The sequence below is a fragment of the Capricornis sumatraensis genome, chromosome 18 (assembly GCF_032405125.1).
Source record: "Capricornis sumatraensis isolate serow.1 chromosome 18, serow.2, whole genome shotgun sequence".
In the NCBI taxonomy this organism is placed as follows: Eukaryota; Metazoa; Chordata; class Mammalia; order Artiodactyla; family Bovidae; genus Capricornis; species Capricornis sumatraensis.
Window position 1 is genome coordinate 12,020,888 of NC_091086.1, and position 19,017 is coordinate 12,039,904.

A 19,017-nucleotide genomic window follows, 5' to 3' on the forward strand; every position below is an offset into this window, starting at 1 on the left:
ATCTTTGTTTAAAGCCATCTTTCCTTCCTATTAAAATGTGCACACTTAAGGCTTTATCCCCTCAAGGTCTTCAACACCCTTGAGCATCAGTGGCTCTAATAGCTCTAAGAGATCATTTTCTTCCATTTTCAAGACCCCCAAATTCAAAGGCTTGACAGTGTGGAAATTTTAGACTCCAAAGGAAGCTTTCTGGGATTCTTAAGTTGCTTTGAGATGGGAAGCTTACCTACGGGCCTGGAACACTTCTAACAGAGCCAAGATTTCCCTAGCACTTAGCTCCTATTAATTTTGGGGAGAGAGAGAGCACACAAGAGATTGAGAGGAAAGAGAGCAAGAACCCTCAAGATTGATGTTGTAGGTCATCATGCATAGATATGCACTTACATAAAGGCGTTCCATGCTGTGAAGAGGGCAAAGCTGCTGCCGAGAATCTGCTTCAATTACGATGGAACATTTCAATTCCGTCATCTGCCACATTCTCTAACCAGAGGTCTTTCAGCACAAGACAAGCTCGTGGGAAAGGGATCTGATCTGTGTGAGGGCTTAATGCCATGCCCTGTTCTGTATGTATCTGTGTTTGTAGAAAAATTCAATACTTAATTGTATGCTTGGCCTGCTCACCACTAATTTCTAAAAGAGACATTCCAAAGCCTTGGTTAGGTTCACTCATATCTCATAAAAGCCATAACTTGACTGCGGGCACCCCAGAACTAATCCTGTGTGGAGACAGGGGCAGCAGTCACCTGGGAGAGTTGACGTTTTGGAAGCCCCATTGTGCAGAGAATTATCGGTCACCTCTCCAACATCCATTCCCCTTCCTCCTTCCTAAATGCATCCCAAATTTCCCAGCATGTGGTTTGAAGATTGGTTGAAGGGAGTTACCCAGTTCTTTTTTGGTTGAAGGCCATTGGCCTGATTCTTTCTACAGTGAATTGGTTCAGGAGTGGGAATGCGGTGTGAGTGGCTTCAACAAGAGGAACCCCAGGAATTCTTTGAAGCCTGTGGAGAAACGCTCTTTCCCTTGAGACATGAATGAGGAATATGAGCCCTATTAGCTCTCCTGTGACCCTGAGAGTCAAGTCGGCTTTAGGATGAAGAGGATGCTAAGAGAGGTCCACAGAAAGTTGGGAAGGAAGTGGATGCTGAGCAACATTGTTCAGTCACTCGATCAGACCATGCCTGAAGCCTGTTCTACCTCCAAGAATGTCAGTTCCCTGTAAAGCTTGAGCCTGAGCAGGGGTTTCTGTTACTTGAAGTGAAAATAACCTGTACTATTACACCCACCCAGCCAAAGTGTTGTCTTTTCCTGGTCTGCTTGTGACTGGAAACAGCTGCTAATAAAATCATGCTACCCAAATTACTTTAGGAAACATTACTCTGGAATTCCCACGTGGAATTCTTATCCCAGGAGGAGTTCCTAATCTTGTGGAGGAGACAGATGTGTCGTGTTACAACAGATTGGCACAATCAGTCCTGAGATGTAGCTTGGACATGTGCACACAGAGTGACGGGGACCCCAGAGTTTGATTGCAGTTTCATGCTGCTGACCATCGTTTCAATAAGAGAAGCAAAGAGCCTCCTAATTGGGATCTAGGCTCTGCCCAGAGGATTGTGGGGAGGTGTTAACAAACAATATCTCTGAGAATGTCATCACCCACCAAGCACTGTTCTAGGTAGTGGAGATAGTGCAGTCAGCCTCAGTCGGCTTGGGCTGCTATAACAAATACCGTCAACTGGGTAGCTTATACAACAAGCATTATTTCGGACACTTCTGGAGATTAGAGAGTCCAAGATCAAGGTGCCGGTTCATTTTGCCCCTGGTGAAGGTTCTTTTGCAGATGGCTTCCTCTTCCTGTGTCCTCACATTGTGGAGAGAAAGAGCAAGCTCTGTGGTTTCTTCTTATAAGGACACTAGTCCCTTTATGGGGACCCCACCCTAAGACCTCATGTAAACCAGTTACAAAAGTTCCATCTCCAAATATCATCACAGTGAGGGCTGGGGCTTCAACATATGAATCTGGGGGCAGGAGTAGGGTGGGGACACAGACACTCAGTTCATAGCATGCTTTAAGCAAAACAGAACCCCTGCCCTCCTGGGCCTTACATTCTGGTGAAGGAGGCAGACACTGAACAAACTAGCAAAATACAGTGAATCATGGTAGAGAATGGAAATAAAGTGAAGAAAATAAAGCCAGGTAGGTAGAGAGTAGCAGGAGCAGGAGAAAAGACCTGGGAGGAAGTGAGAGGGTGGAGCATGGAGCCAGGAGCAAGGAGGGTGCTCCAGGCAGAGAGAATAGCAAGGACAAAGGCCCCGAGCTGGGACAAGGCCAGAAGGCTAGAGGAGAGGGAGTGGGGCCAGAGGGCTGGAGATGAGGTCAGAGAGTTAATGGGGCCATATCCTAGGTCTTCTAGGCCGTGGTAAGGACCTGATTTCACTATGATGTGATGGAGGGCCCTTTGAGGGTTTAAAGCACAACATAATTAGATTGCCAGGAGAAATAGCCAGAACCTCAGATATACAGATGACACCACCCTAATGGCAGGAAATGAAGAGGAACTAAAGAACCTCTTGTTGAAGGTGAAAGAGGAGAGTGAAAAAGCTGGCTCAAAAGATTTAAAAAACTAAGATCATGTCATCCCATCCCATCACTTCATGGCAAATAGATGGGGGGAAAAAACAGAAACAGTGGCAGATTTTATTTTCCTGGGCTCGAAAATCACTGTGGGCAGTCATTGCAGCCATGAAATTAAAAGATACTCCTCAGAAGGAAAGGCATGACAAACCTAGACAGCATATCAGAAAGCAGAGACATCTCTTTGCTGACAGAGGTCCATATAGTTAAAGCTATGGTTTTTCAAGTAGCCATGTACAAAAGTAAGAGTTGGACCATAAAGAAGGCTGAGCATTGAAGAACTGATGTTTTTTGAATTGTGCTGGAGAAGACTACTGAGAGTCCCTTGGACAGCACAGAGATCAAACTAGTCAATCCTAAAGGATATCAACTCTAAATATTCATTGGAAGGACTGATGCTGAAGCTCTAATACCTTGGCCCCCTCATGTGAAGAGCTGACTCATTGGAAAAGACCCTGATGCTGGGAAAGATTGAAGGCAGGAGGAGAAAGAGGTGACAGAGGTTGAGATGATTGGATGGGAACACTGACTCAATGGATGAGTTTGAGCAAGCTCCGATAGACAGTGAAGGACAGGGAAGCCTGGTATGCTGCAGTCCATGGGGTTGCAGAGTCAAACACAACTTAGGGACAGAACAATACCATGATTTGATATATGATTTTAAAGACACTGACTGCTTGCTGTATGGATAACCAACTCTAGATATGTCTATATCCTCACACCTAAAACCTGTGAATGTGACCTTACTTAGAAAAAGGGTCTTTGCAGATGTAATTAAGTTGAGGATCTTGAGATGCAATCATTCTAGATTATTTGGGTGGGACCTATTTCAACCCAACACAAATGTCCTGTAAGAGAAAGAAGAAGAGAAAACATAGACACAGAGGAAAAGGCCATGAGCAAACAAAGGCAGGAATTAGTGCAGCAGCCACAAGCCAAGGGATGCTGGAAGCCATGGGAAGCCAAACAAAACATGGAAGGAGTCTCTCCTAGGGCCCCTGAAAGGGGCCAAGGAAGCATGACCTTGCTGAGACCTCGATTTTGCACTTCTGGCTTCCAGAGTTGGGAGATAATAAATGCTTGTGGTTTAAGCCACCAGGTTTGAGGAAATTTGCTATAGCTTTCACTGGAAATCAATTTGAGAGGTGAGAGTAGAGCAGGGCATTTGGAAGAAGGCTATTGCAGTAATCCAGGTGGGACAGGCTGCTCCCATCAGGTGGGACAGGATGCTCCCATCAGGTGGGACAGGCTGCTCCCATCAGGTGGGACAGGCTGCTCCCATCAGGTGGGGCAGGATGCTCCCATCAGGTGGGACAGGATGCTCCCATGCTTGTGATGGGAGCAGCGAAGGGCTGGAGGTTGTCCTATTGTGAAGGTAGGCTGGTTGTGGTTTAAGTAACTCTAGGATGAAAAGGCTATGGTTTTTCCAGTAGTCATGTATGGATGTGAGAGTTGGACTGTGAAGAAGGCTGAGTGCTGAAGAATTGATGCTTTTGAACTTTGGTGTTGGAGAAGACTCTTGAGAAGAGTCCCTTGGACTGCAAGGAGATCCAACCAGTCCATTCTGAAGGAGATCAGCCCTGGGATTTCTTTGGAAGGAATGATGCTAAAGCTGAAACTCCAGTACTTTGGCCACCTCATGTGAAGAGTTGACTCATTGGAAAAGAGTCTGATGCTGGGAGGGATTGGGGGCAGGAGGAGAAGGGGATGACAGAGGATGAGATGGCTGGATGGCATCACTGACTGGATGGACATGAGTCTGAGTGAACTCCAGGAGTTGGTGATGGACAGGGAGGCCTGGCGTGCTGTGATACATGGGGTCGCAAAGAGTTGGACACAACTGAGCGACTGAACTGAACTGAACTGAGGATGAAAAGGACATCTTCTGAAGGGGTGACTGGTAGAATCAGATTAATGTGTGTGGGAAGACCAGGAGCTGAAGATGCCTATTTGATGTCATTCAGGTGGCAATATCAAATAGTTAGATATATGAGCTTGTTACCTGCAATGGAAACAGGAATCTGAGAGTTGGACATATAAAAAAAAAATGAAGTGAAAACAATAGTTGCTCAGTATTTCAACTCTTTGCCACCTCATGGGCTGTGGCCAGCCAGGGGCCTCTGTCCATGGAATCAGATATGCAGATGGGATCAGATCAGGTGGGTCTCCTGCACCACAGGTATATTCTTCACGGTCTGAGCCACCAGGGTAGCCCTTATTGGTGGTGCTTAAAGCCCAGAGCCTGGATGCTTGCTTCAAGGAGTGAGAGCAGACATAGGAGAGCTCTTGGACAGACCATGTTGCCAGGGAGGCTGGGTGAGGGTGGGGTGGGTTGCAGGAAGGAGCTGCTGAAGAGGTGGGGGGAAGCCTGGGTGAGCCTGGCATCCCAGAAGCCAAGTAAGGAAAGTGCGTGTCTGTTAAGACAAACCAGGTATAATTTCATCCTTCAGTAATCAAGAGAAAAATTGTATTCCTCAGGAATTGTGGTTTACACCACCTCTTCCTCCCATCCCTGAAGACATGAAGAAATGAATCATGTCTGCCGTGTCAGCCATCCAGCTGTGATGTATTACACAGGTTGGGGCCACAGACCATCCAGGGTCGACATGGACTCAGAGATAAGGCACACACGTGGAGTGTTTATATGGTGACAGAAATAGGGACTTCCTTGGTGGTCCAGAGGCTAAGACTCCAGGCTTCCAAGTCAGGGGGCCTGAGTTCAACCCCTGATCAGGCAACTAGATCCCACATGCCACAACTAAGAGTTCACACACTGCAACTAAAAGATCCAGAGAGCCACAGTGAAGCGGAAAGATTCTGAGTGCTGGAACTGAGACCCAGTTTATCAAACAGATAAGTTAATATTTTTAAAAGACAACTGAAATAAGAAAGATAACTCTTTGAAGAATGGGTTTTGACTATTCGTTCATATAATCCAGTTACTGAGCAAAGCATTTTTGGAAGTGTTTGCTTCCTTTTGGATCATTCTGTAATTTAAGAAAAGGGCATGTCATCTATGTCAGTACTGCTGGAGGTCAAAGCAATGAGGGCAGGGTATTGATCGCTGGATTGAGCACCATGGACGTCTTTGGGGGCTTTGGAAGGGTCCATTTCCCAGCGGGTGGGTGAGGCTGAGAGCTTGACTTGAGTGGATTTAAGAAAGAATGAAAGGAGAGAACCTAAACAATTTTAATTTAGTTTTAGAAAATCTACTCTATGAAGGAAAACAAAGACATATGGAGGTAGATGGAGGGGGAAGTGAGGGTCAAAGTAGTTAAAAAGCATTTTTTAGAGAGAAGAAAAACCAGCATGTTTGTAAGATGATGAAGAAGATTCAGCAGAGAGGGGGGCCCCTGACATACAGACGTCAAGATGGTGTGGGGAATTCACTGCTGATATAATGCCTTAGAGGATGTGAGAGGTGATGGCCTCCAGGGCTTGGGGAAGGGCTTTGCAAAGAGCCCACTCATGACAGGAGGAAGGTGGGGAGATGGGACAAATGCAGGTAGGTGAGTAGATCTAATAGGATTTGCAGGTGGAAGTCTTCTCCTGACTACTGTTTTCTCATGGAGGAGTGAAATCAAGGTTATCAGTTGAGAGTGAGCAAGGGCGAGGAAGTGTTGGAAGTTTGAGGAGAAGGACTGGAGAATACTCCTAAGGTTGGGGAGGGGGACTAGAAGGGAAATGTGGGACCACTGAGGAAGGCCAAGGAATATTTGAGACTGTGAGTCCGTTAGCACAGTGGGGTATGTTTCTCCAGCCAAGTTCAGCTGTTAGGAGCAGGCATAGAGATGGCAGGAGGTTGGGTTTCATTAGGGTTGGGTTTGTTATTTTTGGGGGCAGGAAGAAGGAACTGTGGGACTGAGGGTGACTGAAAGGGAGTTGTGACCCTGGAATCCACCCAGGCAGGGTGGGCAGGTTCTCTTAGCACTTGGGGTCACTGATGGAAGTGCTGATGGGTTTTTAAGATGATTGGAGTTGCGTTCATAGAGGGTGTAAACTGGAAAGATGAGACCAGCTGTGTGTGGAGTGTTTGAAACTGAGATTCTCAGGAGAGTGGAGTGCATTTGTGTGTTAAGCCTATCCTAACAAAATGCCACAGGCTGGATGGATTCACATCAGAAATTTCTCTCTCAGAGTTCTAGAGGCTGGGAAGTCTGCAATCAAAGCGCTAGTGAGTAGATTTCATTCCGCAGTCTCTTCTTTTGGCTTGTAGGGGACTTTCATCTTGTGTATTCACACGACCTCTTTGTCCTGCTGGGGGATGGAGAGAGGGCAAGTTCTCTGGTATCAATTCTTATAAGGACACTAATCCCATTATGAGGGCCCCACCCTCTTGACGTTATTTAATCCTAATTACCTCCCTAAGGACCTGTCTCCAAACACCATCCCATTGGGCATTAGGGCTTTAGCATATGAATTTTGAACATTTAGTCCATATTTGAACATTAGTCCAATTATTGTCAATGACAAGGTCTAAGCCTCTTAAGATTTTATGATGGAGAACATGATAAGGAACTAAGTGGGAGACTGAGGAGCTAAGCGAAGGGTATGAGGGGAATTGTCTTCATGGAGCTGAAATTGCTGTTATGCCAGGAGTGGTTTTTGGAAAGAGAGGCAGTGAGACTGGTGCTAAACTCTTTATGGAACACGGTTTGGTGGGGCATGCTGCTGTCTTTGGGGGCAGGTGGGGCAGAGTGTTTAAGAAACTGGACTATAGTGCCCGCTCCCTGAGTTTGAACCTGTTTTGTGTGATCTTTGGCAAACTGTTCAGCCTGGGCCTCATCTTCCTCATCTGTAAAATGAGGCTGATTATCATACCTACTTCATGGGGTTTTGAGAGGTTTAAGTGAATTGATAATGTAAAGCACCATGGGTTTGGGGCAGGGAGGGGCTGGTGGTCTAGTGGTGTGAGTTTTTTTGGGAGAGATAACAGGTCCATGAATCAAGGCAGATTGGAAGTGGTCAAACAAGAGATGGCAAGGGTGAATGTCGACATTCTAGGAATCAGCGAACTAAAATGGACTGGAATGGGTGAATTTAACTCAGATGACCATTATATCTACTACTGCGGGCAGGAATCCCTCAGAAGAAATGGAATAGCCATCATGGTCAACAAAAGAGTCCGAAATGCAGTACTTGGATGCAATCTCAAAAATGACAGAATGATCTCTGTTCGTCTCCAAGGCAAACCATTCAATATCACAGTTATCCAAGTCTATGCCCCAACACGTAACGCTGAAGAAGCTGAAGTTGAACGGTTTTATGAAGACCTACAAGACCTTTTAGAACTAACACCCAAAAAAGATGTCCTTTTCATTATAGGGGACTGGAATGCAAAAGTAGGAAGTCAAGAAACACCTGGAGTAACAGGCAAATTTGGCCTTGGAATGTGGAATGAAGCAGGGCAAAGACTAATAGAGTTTTGCCAAGAAAATGCACTGGTCATAGCAAACACCCTCTTCCAACAACACAAGAGAAGACTCTACACATGGACATCACCAGATGGTCAACACTGAAATCAGATTGATTATATTCTTTGCAGCCAAAGATGGAGAAGCTCTATACAGTCAACAAAAACAAGACCAGGAGCTGACTTTGGCTCATGAACTCCTTATTGCCAAATTCAGACTTAAATTGAAGAAAGTAGGGAAAACCACTAGACCATTCAGGTATGACCTAAATCAAATCCCTTATGATTATCCAGTGGAAGTGAGAAATAGATTTAAGGGCCTAGATCTGATAGATAGAGTGCCTGTTGAACTATGGACAGAGGTTCATGACATTGTGCAGGAGACAGGGATCAAGACCATCCCCATGGAAAAGAAATGCAAAAAAGCAAAATGGCTGTCTGGGGAGGCCTTACAAATAGCTGTGAAGAGAAGAGAAAAGCAAAGGAGAAAAGGAAAGATATAGGCATCTAAATGCAGAGTTCCAAAGAATAGCAAGAAGAGATAAGAAAGCCTTCTTCAGCGATCAATGCAAAGAAACAGAGGAAAACAACAGATTGGGAAAGACTAGAGATCTCTTCAAGAAAATTAGAGATACCAAGGGAACATTTCATGCAAAGATGGGCTCGATAAAGGACAGAAATGGTCTGGACCTAACAGAAGCAGAAGATATTAAGAAGAGGTTGCAAGAATACATGAAAGAACTGTACAAAAAAGATCTTCACGACCCAAATAGTCATGATGATGTGATCACTAATCTAGAGCCAGACATCTTGGAATGTGAAATCAAGTGGGCCTTAGAAAGCATCACTATGAACAAAGCTAGTGGAGGTGATGGAATTCCAGTTGAGCTGTTTCAAATCCTGAAAGATGATGCTATGAAAGTGCTGCACTCAATATGCCAGCAAATTTGGAAAACTCAGCAGTGGCCACAGGACTGGAAAAGGTCAGTTTTCATTCCAATCCCAAAGAAAGGCAATGCCAAGGAATGCTCAAACTACCGCACAGTTGCACTCATCTCACATGCTAGTAAAGTAATGCTCAAAATTCTCCAAGCCAGGCTTCAGCAATATGTGAACTGTGAACTCCCTGATGTTCAAGTTGGTTTTAGAAAAGTCAGAGGAACCAGAAATCAAATTGCCAACATCCTCTGGATCATGGAAAAAGCAAGAGAGTTCCAGGAAAACATCTATATCTGCTTTATTGACTATGCCAAAGCCTTTGACTGTGTGGCTCACAATCAACTGTGGAAAATTCTGAAAGAGATGGGAATACCAGACCACCTGACCTGCCTCTTGAGAAATCTGTATGCAGATCAGGAAGCAACAGTCAGAACTGGACATGGAACAACTGACTGGTTCCAAATGGGAAAAGGAGTCCGTCAAGGCTGTATATTGTCATCCTGCTTATTTAACTTATATGCAGAGTATATCATGAGAAATGCTGGGCTGGAAGAAACACAAGCTGGAATCAAGACTGCTGGGAGAAATATCAAGAACCTCAGATATGCAGATGACACCACCCTTATGGCAGAAAGTGAAGAGGAGCTAAAAAGCCTCTTGATGAAAGTGAAAGTGGAGAGTGAAAAAGTTGGCTTAAAGCTCAGCTTTCAGAAAACGAAGATCATGGCATCTGGTCCCATCACTTCATGGGAAATAGATGGGGAAACAGTGGAAACAGTGTCAGACTTTATTTTTCTGGGCTCCAAAATCACTGCAGATGGTGACTGCAGTCATGAAATTAAAAGACGCTTACTCCTTGGAAGAAAAGTTATGACCAACCTAGATAGCATATTCAAAAGCTGAGACATTACTTTGCCGACTAAGGTCCGTCTAGTCAAGGCTACGGTTTTTCCTGTGGTCATGTATGGATGTGAGAGTTGGACTGTGAAGAAGGCTGAGCGCCGAAGAATTGATGCTTTTGAACTGTGGTGTTGGAGAAGACTCTTTAGAGTCCGTTGGACTGCAAGGAGATCCAACCAGTCCATTCTGAAGGAGATCAGCCCTGGGATTTCTTTGGAAGGAATGATGCTAAAGCTGAAACTCCAGTACTTTGGCCACCTCATGAGAAGAGTTGACTCACTGGAAAAAACTCTGATGCTGGGAGAGATTGTGGGCAGGAGGAGAAGGAGACAACCGAGGATGAGATGGCTGGATGGCATCATGGAGTCAATGGACGTGAGTCTGAGTGAACTCCAGGAGACGGTGATGAACAGGGAGGCCAGGTGTTCTGTGATTCATGGGGTCGCAAAGATTCAGACACGACTGAGCGACTGAACTGAACTGAACTGAAAGGCCTGAACGTGGCAAGGAGGGTGCCTCCTCCATCTCTGGGCCAGGAACACATAGAGTTTGGAAAAGAGAAGAGCAGACGGCAGAGGTAGCAGTTTTCAGGAGAAAACTGGGTTTTGGTTAAGGGCACAGGGAAGGGAAGAGGATGAAAATAGAGAATTTTTCTGAGAATCACTGGTAACAGCCACAGGACCCAAGGCTGGGAGACTGGGAGAGGTCATAAGCTGGGTCACATCAGGCTGTACAGAGCTATTTGGGGAGGAAAGACCAGGTGATGGGGGAGGCTCAGAGTCATGGGCTTTGGGTAGTGGCTGAGGCATGGTGGACTTGGTCTTGAAGATTCCTTGCCCTGTGTTGAGATGAGGAGTGCTGGCATGTGTGTACAGTAATGTCAGGAGTGGGGTGGGAGGGGTGTGGCTCCCTTGCCAAGAGTATGTGGGTCCCTGCTGTGAAGCTGAGCAAAGAGTGAGCAAGTCTCTGGTTCCCTGGGGACGGACAGGGATAGAAGGGATCAGAACTGGGACTGCTGCCCTGATGGGGGGCCATCTTGTGAAAGTCCTCAGATGCATTTGTTACAGTGCAGACCTTTAGCCTGAGAGTCAGGTGTATGCTTTCTGAAGATCACTGAGGATGAGGGTGGATGATAGATGATGGAACAGGAAGAAACTAATCCTCATCAATGGGACTAGTGTTGGGGTTGCAGCAATGGACTCAGCACAGGTAACAAAGACCAGCAATCAGTGGGTGGAAGTGACCGGAGGATGGAGGGTGGGAGAGCAGATCTGAAAGAGCTGAACAAATCTCTGAGCAAACAGGGCCCAGTAGGGTTATTGGAACAAGAAATGGTGCCCCATCAGTAAGTCAGTAAGTTGTCTTTTTTTTTTTTAGAAGAAACATAAGATAATTGTATTATTGAGTAAGGACTACACTAGAATGTGATCTACATTATAGGCAATTTACTAAGAGATTGCAAAGACAGAAATGTCACCCTTTCATATAGATAAGCAGACACAACCCTTTACGCATGTGTTCTCCAGATTAACAATAACTAGTCCTCAAGAAGTCTTGAGAGTACGCTTTATCACACATAGTTCAAATTAAATTTATTTGGTAATTGGAGTGACCATGGGTAGTAGATAATTGGCTTTTTACAGTAGAATAATAAACTCCTATCTTGATGACAACAGGTAGATTTTAGGCACTTCCCACAAAAATTAGGCTCCTACTTTCCCACAGAAATTTGGAGTTTGGGGTGCACTCTTTCTTGGTGTTAGTTCTTCAGTCATGTCCAACTCTTTCCAACTGCATGGACTGTAGCCCATGCAAAATGGGCTACAAATGCAAAACTCCAGTATTTCAGGCAAAAATACTGGAGTGGGTTGCCATTCCCTTCTCCAGGGGATCTTCCTGATCCAGGGATCGAACTCTGGTTTCCTGCACTGCAGGCAGATTCTTTACTGGCTGAGCCACCAGGAAAGCTCCAAAGAAGGAAATGGCAACCCACTCCATTACTCTTGTCTGGAGAATTCCATGGAAAGAGCAGCCTGGCAGGCTATAATCCATGGGGTCTCAAAGAGTCGGACATGACTGAACGACTCTCACTCACTCACTTGGTGATTGCATTTTAAAGGAATACTTCCCATGTCCTTGAGAATGTCATCCCCTGATGCGGAAACTAATAAATTGCCATTTGCAGGGGGGTGTTTTTTTGGACTATAATTGCTTTACAATCTTGTATCCATTTCTTCTGTACAACAAAGTGAACCAGCTATATGTGTACATATCTCCCCCCTCCCGCCCACCCACTCCTCCATCCCATACAGGACACCAGGCTGAGCTCTCTGTGCTACACAGACACTTCCCATGACCTATCTGTTGTACACATGGTAGTATATATATGGGACTTCCTAGGTGGCTCTGTGGGTAAAGAATCTGCATGCAGTGCAGGAGACCCAGGGAATGAGCGTTCGATCCCTGCGTCAGGAAGACCCCCTGGAGGAGGGCATGGCAACCCACTCCAGTATTCTTGCCTGGAGAATCCCCTGGACAGAGGAGCCTGGTGGGCTACAGTCCATGGGGTCCCAAAGAGCTGACCACGCCTGGAGTGGCTGAGCACACGCACAAGCGCAGTGTGTTTATGTCAGTGTTAATCTCCCAGTTAATCCTACTCTCCTCCCCCACTCTGTCCATACGTCTATCCTCTATGTATAAGTTGCCATTTTTAATGATTCTCCTGAGTTTTCCAGAGCCTGAGTTTTTGTACATATTCTATTAGCATGAGAGGAATATACCCAGTTTCCCTTGCTATTTCAGCACATAGGCTATTGCTATGCATTTGAGCACTTTGGTGAAGAAGGCCTGCTGTTTGTCTAGTGGGCATCATATATAAGCACTTTGATGTCTGTTTTCTCTTTTAATGTTCATGGCTTCATCAGTCAATAAAAGAGGATGATGATGGTGACAAGGGGGATGATATAAAGGCAGCTAACATGTGCTGTGTGCTCAGTTAGTACCGGTGTCTGTACTAAGCATTTGCCAGTGTGGTCTTATTTGATTCTCACAGCAATCCCTCAAGGCACATAGTATTACTATTTCCATTTTAGAGATGAGAAAATTGAAGCATGGAGAGATTAAATGAATTTCCTGAAGTCGTGTATTTAGTAAGGTCCTGGATAAGGTTTTGGATTCAGACAGTTAACGGACACTGCAATCAATGAACTCCTTCTGCTATATATAAAGAATAAGAGTGTCACCATTCTTGCATTAGATGAAGGCTTGACAGGCCTTCATCCAGCCCAGTGGTTTTGTAAATAAAGTTTTATTGGAATCCAGCCAGGCCCTTTCACTTATGCATTGTCTGTGGCTGGCTTTCACACTACAGATGGCAGAGCTGAGTAGCGATGACAGACACTGCCTGACCCACAGAGCCTAAAAGATTTACCATCTGGCCCTCGACTGCAACTGTGCTGAGCTCCACACTAGACTATTTTTATTGTTTGTCTATTTCTTCTTCCTACCTGTTTATTTCTTTTCCTACCAGCCATAAAATAATATATAAAATATGAACATAAAGGAAGATTATTCTTAATGTAGTATCCTGTTTTCATGGGCATTTTTACCAGTGTCAAGATGAGAAGTAAAGAACAGTTAAGGTATCATCAGGTGAGTTTTTTGATGAGGTACACCCTGAAGGTAATGACAAAGATAAAAAGTGACACCAGATTGTCATAAAATATTTATGATATACCTACTATGTTGTGCTTCCCAGGTGGTGCAGTGGTAAACAATCTTCCTGCCAGTGCAGGAGACACAAGAGACACAGGTTTTATTTCTGGGTCAGAAAGATTCCCTGAAGTAGGAAATGGCAACCCACTCCAGTATTCTTGCCTGGAAAACTCCATGGACACAGGAGCCTGGTGGGCAACATTCATGGGTCACAAAGAGTCAAACATGACTGAACACGCATGCCTACTACGTTTTAGGCACTATTTAAATGTTGGGATTTTCTCCATCTGTAAAGTGATGGGGTTGAAATGAGAGGATTTAGTTTAAGGTCTAGTCCATCTGTAACACATTTTAAGCCATCCCTTTTAAAACCTTCTGCTTCTAAGCAGGTGTAATGTGTACACAAGCGGTGTACATCATCACATTTGCCCAGGGTAGGGCCCTCCTTTTTAGAGATCAGCTGCATAACGGGCTCATACCACAAACATACAGGTACTGGGTCTTAAGAAATGTATTTTCACTCTTCTAGCCACTGCAACGGGAGAGAAGGAGCCTTGCATTCTTTCTTGATTTACTTAACAAGACCAAGCGCAACTAAAGGTTGCCAGCAACCGTTGGGCATCCTGGGCTGAGGCTCTGCAGAGTTGAGTTGTAATGTCACCTCCTGGCCACTAGAGGACTTCATTCTATTTAAGCAGAGGAAGACTTGTTCAGGGCCTTTCTGCACTGGAGGAGGTTGGCTTATCTATCCTTCACTTAATTCACCAGCGGCCTTATATGTGGATGCTTCATGAGCTATAAACCATCAGAGAATATTTAGGGCAGATAGCCGTTCAGTGCCGAATTGCTAAGGAGTTCATCTCCAGCCTGCATGTTATGAGATAGCTCTAGAGTTAAGAAAGTCTTTATTATTTTGAGCACAAATCCATCTCTTTGCAACCTCTGCCAGCTGGACTTCTGAACAACATGAGGTTTGTCCTGGTTATACCCCACAGTCCCTTAAAGATGCTCCCCAGTGGAGAAGGCAACAAAATGGCTTGGATTTAACATAACACATAGCTGTTACAGTATATGTTGGGTACTCTGCTAAGTGCTTTACAAATAGTAACTTAATTCTCAAAACCACCCTATGAGAGAGGTGCTGTTACTAGCCCCATTTTATAGATGAGGAAACTGAGACAGAATAATTTAGGAGTGCACCGAGCATCATGCAGCTATGAAGGGGTAGGGCTGAGATTTTTAAAAAAACTTTTTATCCTATATTGGAGTATATGGCTCAGAGAATAAAGAGTCTATCTGCTATTCATGAAACCTGGCTTCGATACCTGGTTCGGGAAGACCTCCTGGAGAAGGGAAAGGGTACTCACTCCAGTATTCTTACCTGGAGAATTCCATGGACAGAGGAGCCTGGTGGGCTACAGACCATGTGGTTGCAAAGAATCTGACATGGCTGAGCAGCTAACAGTACGGCCAATTAACTGTGATAGCCAATGCTGTGACAGTTTCAGGTGGACAGCAAAGGGACTCAGCTGTACATATTCATGTGTCCATTCTCCCCCAGGCTCTTCTCCTACCCAGACTGTAGGGCTGAGAGTTGAACCCAGGCAGTGAAACTCCAGAGTTCATATTTTTAACTAGCATACTCTGCTGCCCCATAGGAGAGGGGCCAGATAAACAAGGACATATTTTAAAAAAACATTTCAACCTATTTTTTCATTGTAAGTACATAACAGGAGGTGTGGAAAATCAAAAGAGAAGAAACAAGCCACCCATAATCACGCCACAGCACTGGAATCACAGCTATCGGTCTTTTGTTTTTGCTTTCATTTTTTCACATGTATGTGTATTGTTTTCATGTCTCTGTACATGCAATTTGTGTTCTGCTTTTCTACCTAACATGTAATGTTTTAGTGTCATTTCATACTTTTCATAAGCAGTATTTTAAATATTCTAAGAATGTATGTATGTGCTGACGTAATGGAGTTTAGGGGAGGTGGTAGAAAAGAATGTCCAAAGGAGGGAGGGAATGATACAAACCACCAAGGCAAGGATGCAAAATGCCCAGGGGACCTCTGGCTTCACACAGCTGTAGCCAAAGGCCACTGTGCTGACACGTCATGTCAGTGGTACTGAGCAAGGAGGTGGCAGCTGGTGACGCAGGGCCTCATGGCATCTGGAAACTAAAAACAGCTGTGTAGGGTGACAGCTTGTCAGGGCTCTGTAGGGGAGAAGCGGGGCTTGCATTCACTGTAGCATCATGTCCTAGCGCAGATTCAGAGAAGACCTGAATTCTAATTCCAGCTCTATTAGCTGTGTTTGTCTTAGACACTTCAGTTCACTTTCTGGGTATCAGTTTCCTTAACTATTCACGGGCACAAGAACAGTTCTCATGAAGGGTATTGAGAAAAATGATCTGTTGGGTCAGTGAGGGATGACTACAAGTGATAGCAGACCTGATTTATAGTGGGTCAAGCAGTAAAGACTTTTAATTAGTCCACATAACAAGAAGTTTGGAGGTGAGTTTCCAAAGCTCACACAAGGACTCAACAATGTCATCAAGGAGCCCAGACTGTTCTCTCTTTGCAAGCCACCATCCTTAGAGCATTGGTTGTATTTGTTGCTTTCTAGTACAGTCATTTCAGTGAGTGGATCCTTGGTGGAGCGATATTGACCTTTCCTTATAAAAGTCTAGTTTTAGGGAGGTGCTCTTGCTCTGTTGCCTAGTAGGAAGGGCCCTGCATCCTTTTGTTCCACTCTGCATGGATGAGGAGGTTTTCCTGTGAACGAGTCCCCGAGCACATGCTCAAAACCCCTTCCAAAACCATTGTCTCCATCTGCGCTGTTTGCTGTAACAAAATACTGCAGACTGCGTGACTTAAACAGCAAATGCATATTTCTTGTGGGTCTAGAGGCTGAAAAGTCCAAGATCAAGGTGTTGGCGAATTCACTTCTTGCAAGTCTAGAAGCTGGAAAGTCCAAGATCAAGCTGTTGGCAAATTCAGTTCTTGGGCTCTCCTGCTGGCTTGCAGACAGCTGCCTTCTTGCTGTGCCCTTACACCGAGAAAGAGAAAGGAAGAGAAAGACAGTTCTGGTCTTCCATCATGCAGATTCCATTCTGGTGACCTCATTTAAACCTAATTACTTCACAAAGGATCCACCCTTGAATACTATCCCATTGGGGGTTAGAGACTCAACATACAGATTTTTTTTGGGGGGGAGGCATATATATTTAGTTTGTGACACCAGTCTACTCTGTCTTCACTATATCCTGGGACCATGTGTGGTGACTTCTGGGGGTTTGTCAAAGGCTGTAGATTCCTGGACTTTCTCAGACGGTCATTCTCTGCAGAAAATGCATCCCTTCCCATTGAATCTGCAGGTAGAAGATTTGTACTTTTAAACCACATGTCACAAGTGTTGTTGATTACATTGTGTGCCTGTTGAAGGCTGGTTTCATCTGCTAGCCTGTAAGCCCTTTGAAGTCAGAAACCATGTCTGTTTTGTCCACTGTTCTCTTCCAGAGCCTAGCGTAGTGTATGGCATGTAGCAGGTGGTCCGTAGACATCCAGTGAATGAGTGCATCAGAGTCTTCCATGGCCTGAGCTCTTGTTAGTATTTCTGCATGCATTTGTGGCTGTCACAGAATCTATGTTTCCTGAGTCCCAGTGACTTATTTGCACAAGTCCTCTCCCTGACCAATAAGGACTTCTTTTAGAAGCCACTCCATAATCTTATGGGCTTCCCAGGTGGCTCAGAGGGTAAAGAATCTGCCTGCAATGCTCGACTTGAAAGAGCTGTGGGATCGATCCCTGGGTCAGGAAGATCCCCTAGAGGAGGGCATGGCAATCCACTTCAGTATTCTTGCCTGAAGAATCCTGTAGACAGAGGAGTCTGATGGGCTTGCAAAGAGTCCAACCCGACTGAAGCGACTTAGCATGCATGCATGCACAGTCTCATGGTGGGTGGTGGCAGGTTCCATAGCAGATGCTGTTGACACTTGTTCTACACCCACCTGGGCTATTTGAGTTCACCTGTAGCTGAGGTTGACTGGTCCTACCTGCAGCTATCTGGGGCTATATCTAGGGGATGTTGATGTCTCCAGGGGAAAACCTCAACCAGTTGAGGATGAAAGTAGAAAAGAAATGCCCCAGGCTGCCTGTCGTCCAATGGAACTAGTCTGAGGCATGTTCCACATGGATTTTGAAGAATGCCCAGTGGGAATTAGCTCTGTTTGTCTGAACACATCTCATTCATCACTGCCTATTCTCCCTTCCTTGTCTGCTGCTCATTCACTTTTCTGAATATCTCTCTTGCTCCTCAGATCCTCTGATGTTGCTCTTTGGTATGTCCCAGCACCTCACACATCATCTTTCATGATCAGAGTAGGTTCTCAAGAACTATTTGTCAAATGAGGAAATCTTGGTAAAGTGTCAAGTATCAGATACGAGCCTGATGGAATTGATGCAAAGATAAAGCAGTTCCTGAATCACTTAGGAAGAGCATCAGATGAGACCATGTTGTCGGGTTGGTAAACTTCTCTCTATTGGTTCTTGCCTTGGCATAACAAAGATTTATAACCATGGACCACTTGTAGCTCAAACAGGCAGGATTTTGTTAAGCAAGCAGCAGGCCGAATTCATAATGACAAACTATTTACAGCTCAGTTACAGCTTAAGTGGGAAGCAGGCAGTGGGCAACAGGCTCCCAAGACAAGGGCAGGCCAACCCTCAAAGCCGCCCTGAGTCCTCTTGCCTTCCCTTTTTATACTTTTGGTCTCCTCTCCCTGGAGTCTGATTGATTACACCCAGGACCAGAAGTTCTCACTTCGGTTCTCGACTTTCCCTTTTATGGGTCTCTCCTTTTTTTTTTTTTCTTCCTCTGCTTGCTCCTTGGGAGAAAAGATATGACAAACCTAGAGAGTGTACTAAAAAGTAGAGACAATACTTTGCCAACAAAGGTCTGTATAGTCAAAGCTATGGCTTTTCTGGTAGTCATGTATGGATGTGAGAGTTGGACTGTAAAGAAGGATAAGCATCAAAGAATTAATGTTTTCGAACTGTGGTGTTGAAGAAGACTCCTCAGAGTCACTTGGACTGCAAGGAGATCCAACCAGTCAATCCTAAAGGAGATCAGTCCTGAATATTCATTGGAAGGACTGATGCTGAAGCTGAAGTTGAAGCTTTAATATTTTGGCCACCTGATGTGAAGAGCTGACTCATTGGAAAATACCCTGATACTGGGAAAGAAAAAAAAACAGGAGGAGAAGTGGATGACAGAGGACAAGATGGTTGGATGGCATCACAGACTCAATGGAGATGAGTTTGAGCAAGCTCCTGGAGATGGTGAAGGACAGGGAAGCCTGGTGTGCTGCAGTCCACGGGGTCTCAAAGAGTCAGACACGATCGAGCAACTGAACAA